We start from the raw sequence: 13589 nt of genomic DNA, 5'->3' as shown, positions 1-13589 counted from the left end.
GAAACTTGTTTTTCAATACTCTTACATCAGAAGGAGTATCATCCGATACCTTCAAATTAGACCATTATTGAGTAAAAATCATAACTTCCAACCTGAAATCCTTCCCAAACTATATATTGTAATGTTAGAAGAGACATCATTAAGAATATAAGTATATTATGAGATATTCATGTAATAGATGAGCTAAAAGTTTGGACTGTTTGGGCCGAAATGGTCAGAATAGCTATCTACTGAAATTATAAAAGAACAAATTACTGAATGAATACAAAGTTCAATTCAGTCCACTCCAATCCAAATTACGGCTACATCACTATCGGAATGTGTTTGATTTCTATGTTGCATCAGTCAAACATCATGAATGGTAATCTCAGCAAAATATTAAGTGCTCTTGATGTAAATTAGAGAAGTGGGTAGGTTACACATGTTTGCAACCTGTTCTGTTATTAAGCAAATTTGGGAGAAAATACTAATAGAAATATTAAGTGCAATCCAGTATTGATAATGGTTGGATTCAACAATAATTGCTTGACTACCAATTGCACGCCCATTGAAAAGTCCTGCATCACGCAACACGGCTCTCCGGGCTCTTAAAGTCACAGATATTTACTATCTTTTAAAGTCTAGATATGGGTGCATACCTTCCAAATGGTTCATATATGTGTGAGGTCATATTGAGATCGATGATATGATTATATAATGACAGTCACCCTTGCGGTCTAATTTATATCTGATATGCTATGGTATATGTGAGAAATGTGTTTGTTGATTGACTAGGGTGTGAGCCATGGTCAAGCAACAGCCACAATCTATTGCAGGGTGAACCACAAAAAGTCATTAAATTAACTAGTGCATAACTCTGGGTAGCTTGGCGCAAAAAGCAGTCAGGCATAACTTAGAGGCAAGTTGTAAAGTATTTATGCAGTGCACAAACATTACTAAAGTGAAAAACACAACACAAGAAAAATCCCAAATCAATTTAGAAAAATAGAGTACATTTCAATAAATTATTTGACATCAAGACAACAAAAATCCAATTAACCCCTTCCATGCTCATGACGAGCTCAGCTCGTCATGGCATATACCTCTCAGGTGCTCATGACGAGCTGAGCTCGTCATGACCACACCCGTTTTTATTGCTGTCCAGCACAGCGGGGGAAACTCTCTAGCAGTGATGAGGTTAATAGAACCGTATTTATGATTTTATTTTAAAGAATAAACTGTAAATAGCACTTGAAAGACAAAAGTATCAACCACAGAAAAAACTTTTTGAAGTAAACATTTCTGAAAAGGTAGAAGGCAATTAGGGCAAGGCTGCGGATAAGAACATAGCAGGAGATGCCGTAAAACCAATCTGACTGCTGACACACCTGAGGCGATTAGGCAAGCAGGTTGGTCCTGATCTCCTCCTGTATCTCAGAGTACTTTTTGTCCAAATTTTGCCTTAGTCCTCACCTCTGGAAAATGCCAATCTGGGAACCTTTAGTACCACAACCAAGGGTCCAGGAGTGGATGGAGACCTCTTGGGGTCTCGGGACTCACTCATGCTGGGTCATGTTGCAGGTTCAAGATGGAAAGGCCTGTTCTGTCCCTGTGGCTCTGAACAGGAGGCCAGCACACTAGCCATTGGAGTCACTTCTGGTAGTCCTGTGTGCAGGTGTTGATGCTGGGCTCAACAGCAGGGCTGGCCTCTGATGATGCAAGGCAGGCTCTAGGTAGCAAAGCAGCCCTTCAAAACACAGCAGCAGTCAGGCAGGGTACACAGCAGGTCAAAGCAGCAGGCAATCCTCAGAGTCCTTCCGCAGGTTAATAGTGACTGAAGAGTGAGTCTGAGAGTCCTATTTTATCCACTGTTACCCTGCTTCTTGAAGGTGGGAGAAGGTTATGTAAAGATTCTTTGAAGTGCACGAGTTTTCTGCCATCTCTGCCCTGGCTCCAGGCCAGCTGTAGTGACAATTCAGGGTTTTTAGGCCTATTGTGAGCAGGTAGGGCACAGCCTACACAGGTGCAAGTGAGGCTGTGCAAAGCTTCGCCACCCACCCATCCTTCCAGATGATGGCCCATTGAGGTACAGCTAATCCCACTATTCTATGATTGCCTGGAGGGAATTCACAAAATCTGTCAGCTATACCCAGTTATGTGGCCTAAGGCAGGCTGCAGACCCAAAGGGCTGAGGGCAGGAAAATGCCAACTTTCTAGAAGTACTTTTCCTAGGCGTGAAGTCTCACTCCTGAACCGGATGCACTGCTGACCCGTTGCTCAATAACAACAATATTTCATTATGTTCCAAATGTTGTCACTTTTAATTTCAGTATTCCAAAGTTTCATGTAATTTTCTTCTTTTTTTTTCTGTCACAAGGCATGTGACATGCCTTCTGTTTCATGCATGGAAAATTTCTAAATGTAACAGCTATGCCAATCCAGGCCTTTTTCTGCAACACGAAATATACATGAACATCCTCAATCGTGGTAATGAATCATATACCCAATGCATTTCGGGCTTCATTTTCGCCCGTAATCAGGAGTTCACTTTAAATATTTAAAAAACCAACGTTAGACTATGCGTACCCCAACATCTACCAATGAAATCTCTGTGCATTTACCTGTTCCTGCCTTATTTAGTAACCCCGTAACTCACGTTTTCCCGCTAACTACAGCTACAAACAAAGGTCAGGCCACGGTCCAGGGACCACACAAAAGACTGAAATGTGGAGAAAAAAAATTGAAATTACGTTTGAAAAAAGAGAAAAATGGTGTGCACTTAGTTACCCCCTATATTTGAACTTTCTAAATGTGGCATTTTCAAAATGGTAATTATAAATTTGACTTACCATTAAAGAGGGTTTATCATTATAAGTTCATAGGTACCAAACCTGATGCATTCACCTCCTCTCATTTAGGAATTACAGCTTATGAAATGTAATAAGTAATCCTCAATGTTATCCGATGGGGGGTAGATATCACAGTAGTGAAAAATGAATGGGGGGGGGGGGGTTGTATCACTACCAGGACATGTAAAATGTGAAAGTACATGTCCTAACTTTTGATTACACTTCACCCTGCTCTATGGGCTTCCTTGACAGGGAAGTACTGCTGGCCCACTGGTAGCATTACATTTATAGGCCTGGGGATAGGGTGTACCCCTCTACAAGGGACTTACAAGTTACTTAAATATGCTAATTAGGTAATTGCCAATCAAATCTTATGTATGGAAGTGAACACAAGCACTTTAGCATTAGTTAGCAGTGATAAAGTGTGCAGAGCCCTAAGGCCAACAGAAGCAAAAAAATTAGCAAAATTGGAGTCAAGCCAGAAAAAGGTTGGGGGAAGAATGTGGTGCATGTTTTGGGGAAACTGTTTGTACACATCCACATGTAGCAAATGTTAAATCACACAGGGGCGATTCACATATCGTTTTGTTCAACGAAATTCAAATTTCAGTGGGTATGGAAGGGGATTTACAGATGTCTTCGTTCTTAAAACTCCACTTAGTACAGCAAAAATGTCTGCATAGCTAGGTTTAGTATCAGAAAGATGTTCACAAACCTCCTAAATGGCACTATATAAATACCACAATCACATATGGTGCTTCACACACAATATATGCAGCTTAAATTAATCCAAAAAAAAGGATCGTGCAAATGTGCAAATATGTAGCCGCCTCCTTCATTGCATTGGGTTGAAGGAGAAGTGATTTCTCGAGTTTCAAAAAAAGAAAATGAATATTAACTGCATTTTCCACTAAAGCAGTTGCAAACCTTTGATTTTAGGGAAAGTGGGTCATAATTATGGCAAATATGGGTACATTCCTCCCACTATTGATATGTCTTATATTTCCTTTCTGGACCGGAATACAGAAAAACACATTTCTTTGCCTAACAGCAGACTCTCTCCCCCCCCCCTCCCCATCCAACAGCGTCTTGAGACCCTTTTGGGTGAGTAGTCGTGCCCTACAAAACACCGATTGATTGATTGATTTTTCAGAAGTGAAAACCTGCTCAACGCCAGGCTATTAAACATACCATCAGCTACTGAGGAGTGAGTGAAGTTTTGAAACTACATGACTCACATGTTTGTGTAGTTTTTTTATCATTGCAAGTTTCACAAAACGCAAAGCTTACAAAGTTTTTTAAAAAGCATTGGTAAAGCCAGTAAGTCCTTGGATGCTGGCATTCTTGGCTTTGTGAATGCTTGTTTTGTCATGGCATTTGCAAAACGTTATTGTTGATAAAGCTGTCAGGCCCTTATCAATTGAACAAGAAACTGGGTAAAATCAAAAGTTTTTTTTGTCTCAAAAAGCACACATTGACATGGTAGTCCCTGGCTCTTAAGGTAACTACTTTGAGTGGGGATGCTCTCCTTGTGAAAGGGCATAATGCCATCACTAAAAGTGAAGTAAGCTAATGGCTGAATTGGGCTGACCTATGGCTCCATGCTTTATTCTGTAGTGGGCGGAAGAAAAATGTGAATGGCACAATATCTGACTAGTATATTAAGCAGTATGTTTTTATTTAAATCAAAATGCCTTGTCTAATGCCAGACCTAAAAAACAAAAAAGACAACTGTAACTGAACTTTGCAGCTGCAGGAAACCATTTCTACTGCTATTAAGACAACAGGTGGGCATGTCCCTACCTGCACTTCACACTCCTTGTACTGTGCCTGGGTCTGTGATTCCCTCACTTTGCAGCAACGTCATTTTCTCCTCGACCCATTGCCCACCGCAGCATCCTCTAGCTCCAAACATCCAGATTCCCTGTATATCCTGCCCTTCAACATCTTCTCTCATGCCCTATCCAAAGGTAGGGAGTCTCGCCTTACATAAGCAGAACATCCTGAGCCTGGAAATCAATCCAGTTTTTCTACCACTGATGGAAATCATTTATCCTAGTGTAGTTGTTTGAAGTTGAAACACTATAGCCGCACTTGCCAAGTCAAAGTCTTCCACCTAAGTCCTATGCTTTTTTCTACCCCTCGTGTGGGTTCAAATAAGCAGTTGATGTGTGAAAGGGCCTCTTTTTGCATGGGCACCCCAATTTTTGCTGAATGGTATTGCATGTTTTTGAACTCTACACACTGGGGGACTGCTGTCGGTGTGTGTGCTCTGACCTCTAAAACATGGTAAAATAGTTTAATTCCAAATTTCCGTATTTTACTTTACAGTAACCCCATAATGTATGGTGTAGATAAATACACCAATGGCATGGAAAGACAAATGTCTGAAGACCTGCAACATTTATTGTGCCTTCCAATATAGTGGCCAAGAAAACATGCTTTGACGTATACCTGTGCAACCTGACTCCTGCAGCTTTTAAATGAGCAGCTGAATATGTTAAAAGGAACTTTTTTTTATAGGATAGAACCCCACTTTTAAATATTAAATAAGTTACCCCTAAACAGGGCTTGCAACCCACTCTGTAGGGTGCAGAGTATTTAAGAGTGGTGTATGCAAGAATTTAGTGTTGTCATGCACCCACATTGACTACCTGCATACGACTTCCGCGATCTAAGGTTCGGTTCGGACACGTACATCTTATTTTTCTATGAAGTAAATCTTTTAGAGTCACAGGACCTAGTTACTCCACCTATTAGTGGTATTGTGCATGGGCTCCTTTGTTATATTGTTTTTTTCTCTTGCCAACTGGTTCAGGCGTGTTGATGCGAGCTCTCGTTCAAACGGACGTACTGTTCTCTCTGGGCCTTCAGATCCATTCCTCCTCTGTTAAATAAACCCACTCTTGAGTCGGTCTCCACTTTTGCGTACTTTCGACTCTGTCTCAGTCCCCAATCTCTTGACTCCCATCGCCTGAGTTGAGAATGTCCCTGTGATGGAAAGAACTCCTTCAGGTTCTGCCCCATTTCCCATGCCAAGTACCTGAGGACTGATCTCCACGAGGTTTGCAACTTTTACTTGTCTCCCGATCATCATGAAGACTCCTGTTTGGCTTGTCTTGTGTTCTGAAACAAGAAGACCCTTTGGAATTGGCACTTTCTTCGAATCGCCTCCGCCTTCATGATGCACAGACAGGAGGATGAAGATAACCCAGACATGGAGAGGAGTCGGTTAGTGAGCAATTTGATGCTTCAGGTACCCAAGTTTAAGCAGCTCCTTCACCAGAAAGTGTTGACTCTGAGGCTGACTTCAAAACAGAAGTCCCTCTGCTGGCTCAGTTTCCACAGAAGATCACAGTGAATACAAGATCCCCTTATATTCACCAAATGCAGGCACCAGATTTGAGCTTCTGTGCCACCTCTGAGGTCTCTGGTGCACCACTGCCTGCCAGCCATGGTCGACAGTTGTTCCAAACTAGATCCGACACCATTCCACACTTGGCGCCAAAGTCCCCCTCAAAGCCCTAAGTATTCACTGCTGCTTTGGTACCCGGGCTCAAAGATGCAGGCTTGACCACCCTCAAACCCAAAATGGGTGGACTCCGAACTTTCAGAGTCAAGAAATGGCACCCACATTAATCGGAGCTGACGGACATCGCCCAAAGTATTCTGAATCGAAGGACATTGATTCGAAAAATACAGAGCCGAGGCCTTCGGCATCTAGATCAAGTTTGTCATCTTCTGGGAATAAACCCTCATCGGCTCCCTCCAGATTGCCTCCTATTGCTGCATCCTCTATTGCCTCTGAGGACTTTGACGAACCAGTCCTCCAGTGGCTGCAGGAACAACTCTACGTCAAACAGCAGTGGATCCAAATCCAGCCGGGCACTGGTTGGATCCTGGCGAAGCCTTAGCTGCCAAAGGATTCTGTTCCTCACAAGAGGAATTTTACTTTTGAGGAGGCCCTCAACTCTAATGTGCCTCTCATTCCAGAAAAGCCTAAAAGGAACAGGGCTACCTCCTCACTGCCTCCTGCTCAACCTTCTCCTCTACTCCCTCCTCCTCCTCTTTCTCCACCTCCTACTTCTCCTTTACCTTTACTACATCAGCTGGGGTAGGGGGAGTGGAAGTCTGCTCAGCAATCCCACCACATCAACCACCTGAAGCTGCTGGCTATCCAGCTTCTGGGCATTTCATCCTCTCATACAGGGCAAGACAGTCACCACAGCTGTCCAACTTCGCCCAGAGCATCCGGAGTGGCAGTACATCAGAGTACATCTGCTCATCCAACACATTCCTGGGGTGGACAGCTATCTGGCAGACCTGATCAGCAGGATGCATTAACATGTCCAGGAGTGGGAACTCCACCCCCAGATCCTACTTCCGGCATTGAGTTTCCACCAAATTGACCTGTTTACCACTGCAGAAAATGCAAAATGCCTAAGCTTAGCTACCAGGCTACCACACGTACAGCCAATTGGTAATGCACTATTGATGAAGTGTCAGCAATATTTGCCTATGCTTTTTTCTGCCCCTCCCCCTCATACCGTTTGTAGTCTTGAGGCTGAGGCAGACATCCCGTACTCTCATTTTAGTGGCACTGCACCATCCATGGTACACCACACTGCTAGAACTCTCTAGTTCAGTATGAGAATCTCCCCACAAGCTGGATCTTCTCACACAGAACCGCAGCACTGTTCAACATCCCAACCCTCAACCGCTCAATCTAGCGGTCTGGCTTCTGAGGTCTTGGAGTTAGGATACCTAAATCTTCAGTAGGAGCGTATGTCTGTTCTCAGAGGCACACAGACTCACTTGTAGTGTAGCTCCTATTTTCCCAATAGGCTCTGCGCATTGGAATAGTACCTACAGCAGTAAAGGCCTAGGCCAGACGTTAACTAGGTCTACTACTGTCGATACTAGACTTAAGTTTTGGGTTTGCCAGCGTAGCTCAGAGTTCGCTAGAAACTTTCTCGAATGTTCAAGGAGGAATTAACTTCCCTGATTAGACAAGAAGGGATTTAGTTTCTGACAACCATAGAACATGACAACTTTGCTCTCCCCTAATCAAGAGTCAATCTCAAGAGTCGTGTGAGCACAAGGCAATTATTTTACTCAGTCAGTACGTGCATTCTTAGTCTCATCAGATTGTAGAGAAAAGGAAGAGACAGGCGTGTTCAATAAAAAGGTGTTATTTATTGATCAGTCTCTTTTCTCGTACAAGAGAAATGGATCGATATTATTGCAATACTTATAGTTAAGTAAAGTGCATACATTAACAGCAATAGTATAAAATAATACTGTAAAAACATTGATATGGTTTCTGAGCCATATGATGTTTAAAATGATTAAAATATATTTACATATACATATACATTTGACTAAACGTACTCAACTGGTGTTTCTAAATACGCCTACCCGTGTACCTGACCTAAGTCTAATGCGTGGGCGGGAATAGAAAGTTACAGTTTAAGTTAAGTTTGTTTTTGCCAATTGAATAACTAAAGAATTCTCTGTGAGGGGTTATTCAGTTCTGTACCTGGAATTTAGGATGAATGAGGAATGGTATCTCTTTCTCTGCTCTCGATATTCCAGGCTGCCTGCGAGGGCTGCCCAGAAGCGCCGGTGCTGGGTCTCTCGGCTTGAGATAGCAGCGCGTCTCTCAGCGCGTCAGGAAGGCGGGGCTGCTGCCAGCGGGGTCTGCTTCTGCTCTCGGCTTCGGCAAGTATGGCTGCTCCGTCTCGTCACCACGCGTGTGTTTGCATAGGGCAAGATCGGCAATATTTATACCTTAAAGGTGCCGAGATTGACGTAAGGATGGACATAGATACGTCAATAAAGATGTCATACGACTTGCTCGTTAGCACATTCTTTACTAAAGTTCTCTGTGAAATCAAAACAATGGCCGCACGGATTTTCCAGGTTGTCATAGGTTTGATTTGTTATGAGAACGTCGTATGCCTTATCAGGGGCTGGAGGAATGTCGCTTGTCTAATTAGATCTCAAGCGTTATGACCTAATCAGATAATACGTTCCTGTGCCGTAGTGTGACTGCGTCAGATAACGGTATCTGCATCATGGGGGCTGTTCTTGCCTCATGGGTTGATTGTTAGTTAACTAGATAGTTAGTTTAACCAGAATAGGGTCAGGAATAGGGGGATCGATTCAGAACCTATAGGAATACATGACACCCCCTCCACGCTAACTATGGTCATATCTACTAATCTATGCATAGTATAACATAGTACAACATACTATAGAGTATAGTGTATACCTTACCACCCCAAAATACATAAATGCATTTTGAAAATTTCAAATATACTGAAAAATTGCAGTCATATATATTGTATGCACTTAAGCTATGAATTAAATGCAAAAGTAAACACGCATTTGTAGACATTATTGCTTATTTGGTATATAAGAAATACACATGAAATGGCTCTGAATATGGCTATACAGAAAGGAAGTTCGAGACCATTTCATCACATAATAAAATATTTGTGAACATCCCAGCGGGCAACTAAAGTTTATAAAGTATCTAAAAATAGAAATCTTAGTTCTCTAGGAATAGTTTCTTACTTTAAGCAGAAGATAAGTGTCCCGAAAATTTTGTAAAAAATAATTTGGGGCTGCTAAAAAAATTGCTGTCCGTGAACTGGTGGGAAAAATTGTTCATGTGACTTTATTTTTAAAGTTGAAGGCCGAATTCAGGGAACGCCGTGTGCGAGCTTGCTCAAAAGTCTCTATTTCTGTTCTGGAGAGAACATCATATCATTAAGGCTTTCGAAAAAACTGTCAACAGCTTCATGGGAAAGTTCCACTAAGTCGGAAATAGGGGTAACCATGCATTCGTGCGCATGATTGTCTGCATTGACATTCTGATTCGCATTGCTGACAGAAGGTCGTACCTGATCGATGCTGCTTTCATCTTGAACTTCACTACTCTTCAATCGTAGTGGTGAAGATTCCAGGAATGCCGTCATCAGGATTGGCAGCCTTTGAGGGCAGCACAAAGCGTGAACCTTGGTAGGAACCAACAATGTATCTGCATCCACTGGCGCATCCGATTGTAGCGTCAGACAGGTGTCCAACACGCATTCTTCTCCGCATAGCAGACACCTTAGTACAGGTAAAACACACCTTTGCCACATTGGTCGAAATGATAGAAACCAAGTCATGTTCAGGTGTCTAAGCCGGGAGAGTCCCAGGATTTTTGATATCCGGTCCCGGTATCCAATGGCTAGGATCGTATCTTCCATTGTCGCGAGAGTTTGATCTGTGACATGGGTTGCCATAACGAAAAATAAGGACTAAGAATAGGATTCCTGCAATTAGTCCCAGGATCAGGGGAAGTCCGCCAAAAATCGAATGGACGAAATCTGGAAAAATACCCAGTATGGCTTTGAATGGTGTTAATGCCATCGAAAATACTGTCTTAAATACCTTTGAGACCCCAGTGGTATCAGAAATATTTAAGATTTCGCTTAGGATTTCCGCGAAATGTACGGGGGAATTAGTTGATAATAATGTATGTATCTCTGCAGTCGTCCTTGCGACTTGTAGATCATACGTTTCTTTTGATGACGTGAGCCTTGTAGGCGTCTGAAGAAGCACTGTTTTCATTCTGCTTAAAGTATCTATTCGAATAGAAGTAATTTTCAAATTGGGCCATGCCCTTGCCTCCCTGTCTGGAAAGGAGCTGGGGAACAAAGAACGTCCACAGCACTTGACCTTCGCAGTCGTAGTGACTAGATAAGGAGTCCCGGGCATAAGACTACAACATCTGCGGTCTACAATAAGAATGTAACTCCCATTATAGAGTCTTTGAAAGAATGGTTCTATTTCAGTTGCAGGTGCGCCTTGCTGGTGACATGAAAGGTTGTATGAATTCCCTTCACAGGCTCCATGCAAACTAATTCCGTTACACAGAAGCGTACCGCTTAGTGACATAGCACAATTGTTGCCACTAAGAAACACTTTCTGTCCTTTATTACTGACACATGCATGTGAATAGGGCAGGTTCCAAGTTGTTTTAAGGTACCCCTTTCCCAATTTCTCGTACATGCCAGCCTGTATATATTTTTGGCAGTATTGAAACCTGAAGGTTGAGATTGGAATATTTATGATTCCGTGTATTATCCATTCACTGACAGGTCGTTCTGACATTGTCATTGGTAATCTTTCTAGTTTTTCAATGCTCAAGATTGTATAATCAGCACCCTTTTGCGCCATACCGATTTGTCTATCAGTAAGGTTAAAGATTTGGAATAGTGACGTTGTGTTGATTAAACGCCAAGGCACATAGCCTGAACGCAGATTTTGTAACGTCCAGCCAAGCTGTACAATAGAACGCAATTGTGACTGACCATGTTGTAATAACAGTAAGTCTTGCGATAATATATCGATTGCTGAAGACACAATGCTGTCCAATGAAAAAATTCTGGAGGACAGAGTCATTAACCCATTGTCCACTACAGAAAGTGATTTTTCCAAATGAATACGGTCAATTTCCCGTATTCTCTCTGCTGTTTCAATTTGAGTAACCTTCCAGGCCTCATTGTATGCTGCATATACAGAGGCTGCTATGAAACGCTTTTGACGCTGTTTGCGTGGTCCCATTATGAAATCACGCAAGTCAGCACCATCAGTAAGTAAAGTTAGGTGTTGCTTAATTTCAGGCAGTGTGGAAGTTTGTAGCCATTGAAGGCATAATTTGCCCACACTGTAGGTTGTTATTATCCCTGGGTGATGTCTTTGGGGATATCTAGGGTCTGGCCTGGTCATTTTGAACCCCTGTGTTTTATTCAGGAATCTGTCTTGACAGTTATTTGTATCTGTGGGCCAGATCAACCATTGTTTCCAATCAGGATGTGTTCTGTTTTGGTTTAATATATGGTTTACGTCTATTTCTTCATCTGTATTAGAGTTATTGCTAAACATTATTGGCTTTGGAATAGATGGTTTATTTAAATCTTTGATTTTGGCTAAGCCAAGACAGGTGGTTTGTTGAACAGTGTCATTTAAAAATATCATTTGTTCTGGGATCATGCAGGCTCTAAACAAAGCTTCTAAACCCTGTACTTGCCATTCTTTTGTACCCCAAACACTTTTCAATTCAACATTTTTGTCCCAATAATCAAATCCAAAAGTATTCATTTGTTCAAAGAATGAATCTGAATATATCAATTTTGTGTTGGTTATCATGGTTTTCATCCCTGTCTTGTTTGACAATTTAAAATAAAATGTTTCAGCATTACTTGTGTTAAAACCTGAAAAATATGAATATTTGTCATAAACGGTTCTTGAGCTCCCTTTTGGAGGTGTTGCACAATGTTCCCATTGATTATAATTTAAAACATTTCTAGGTTGTGCAGATTTATGCAAAAAATGGTTACCATAGTGGTTATAGCAATACATACTATCATAATTTGTAGAACCTTGCAAATAATCATGTTTTGTAAATTTAGCAGACATTACTAAGTCAGACATCATGTTATTAATGCTTTCGAAGTCCCAATCATCAGCAAATGAGTTTGGTTTTGCAAAGTCACTCAAGGAGATCTTAATTTGGTGTGGATATTTCAGGATCTCGACCGGACCATAAATTTCATAGTCAGTGTTGTCCCAGGCTACCCCACCAGGTATCGGATTGGCTGTGAAGTTGGCTGAAGAAAGTTCTCTTTTCTCGACGTGTGAAGATGTGTGTGGTTTGAGGACCAAGTTGATGTTCTGACTTGCTGTGTCCATTTTAGCATATTTTCCCTCAATGAAGCGTCCCAAAGTTAATACCATGATGAGCCAAAGTATGAGGATAAATGCACCAAAACCCACCCAAAATTCAATCCATGGAGAAACCAGATATGTTTCTTTCAGTTGGTTCAAAAGTTCTTTAGCTTTATCTTTAAAGGTTTTTGATGATGGCTGTGTCTTTGATTCACTGAAGCCTTCAGAGGAATCATCGAAGTTGATGAAGTACCCGGATGCAGTTCTGTCAATTGTTCCAATTGCTTCAGGATTTTTGTTTCTTGCATTGTCACTCGGTACTTCATTGTAGATTGGTGTGTCTCTGCTAAATGTTTTTATTTGGGTGTTCAGAGGTCTTAGTTCTATTGCATTGTTGCATAGTCCTTGTTGTTCTTCTGTAGGCGTTTCGAATGTGATGAGCCTCTTTGTTAGGACCTCTGTACTGGTAGCAAACCTTGGTGTTCTGCTACTTATTGGGAGTCCACTTGGCCTACTGTTTGTTATCGGCCACATGTTGTGGTTTTACCAGGTCGATGGATACAACTCGGTTCTCCTTTTTTCCAGCAAGTGGCGGTAGTACAACTGATCTTGTCCCGTTGACAGACAAGACAGGAACTGCTTTTCTGTAAGAAGGCCCAAATTCCTTCTTTACCGCGATCTTCTCCCTGACTAGATCCCCGACTTTTGGAATCCAGACAGGTCTTGCTGGGACAGGTGGTGATTCTTCAGTGGTCGTTGGCTGTTGTTTCAACTGTATGTTGCTCAGGTCTTTTCTTGTTTTGTTTAAGTCCTGCAAAATAGCCAAACGGTCTTTGACATCAAAGCTTTTTTCTTTAACCACTGAAGTCTGACTGTCGAGGTCAGAGATAATCATTCTAGTTCCAAATAATAATTCGTACGGACTGAATCCCTTCAGAGAATTTCTTGGCAAGTTATTTAGACTACGTTGGACACTTATTAGATGTTTGACCCACCCAGCTCCCGAACCTAATATCCTTTCTGCTATAGATTGCTTTA

General features: G+C 41.8%; 1 protein-coding gene across 3 annotated transcripts in view; it reads left to right on the top strand.

The window, feature by feature from the left end:
• DYNC1I1 (dynein cytoplasmic 1 intermediate chain 1) overlaps positions 1-13589 on the top strand; it is a 2048030-nt gene that overhangs the window by 331638 nt on the left and 1702803 nt on the right. The gene's annotated exons all lie outside the window — the stretch shown is intronic.

The sequence above is a fragment of the Lissotriton helveticus genome, chromosome 10 (genome assembly GCF_964261635.1).
Source record: "Lissotriton helveticus chromosome 10, aLisHel1.1, whole genome shotgun sequence".
NCBI lineage: Eukaryota > Metazoa > Chordata > Amphibia > Caudata > Salamandridae > Lissotriton > Lissotriton helveticus.
Note: the sequence above shows the minus strand (reverse complement) of the source record. Positions and strands in the feature narration are given on the sequence as shown.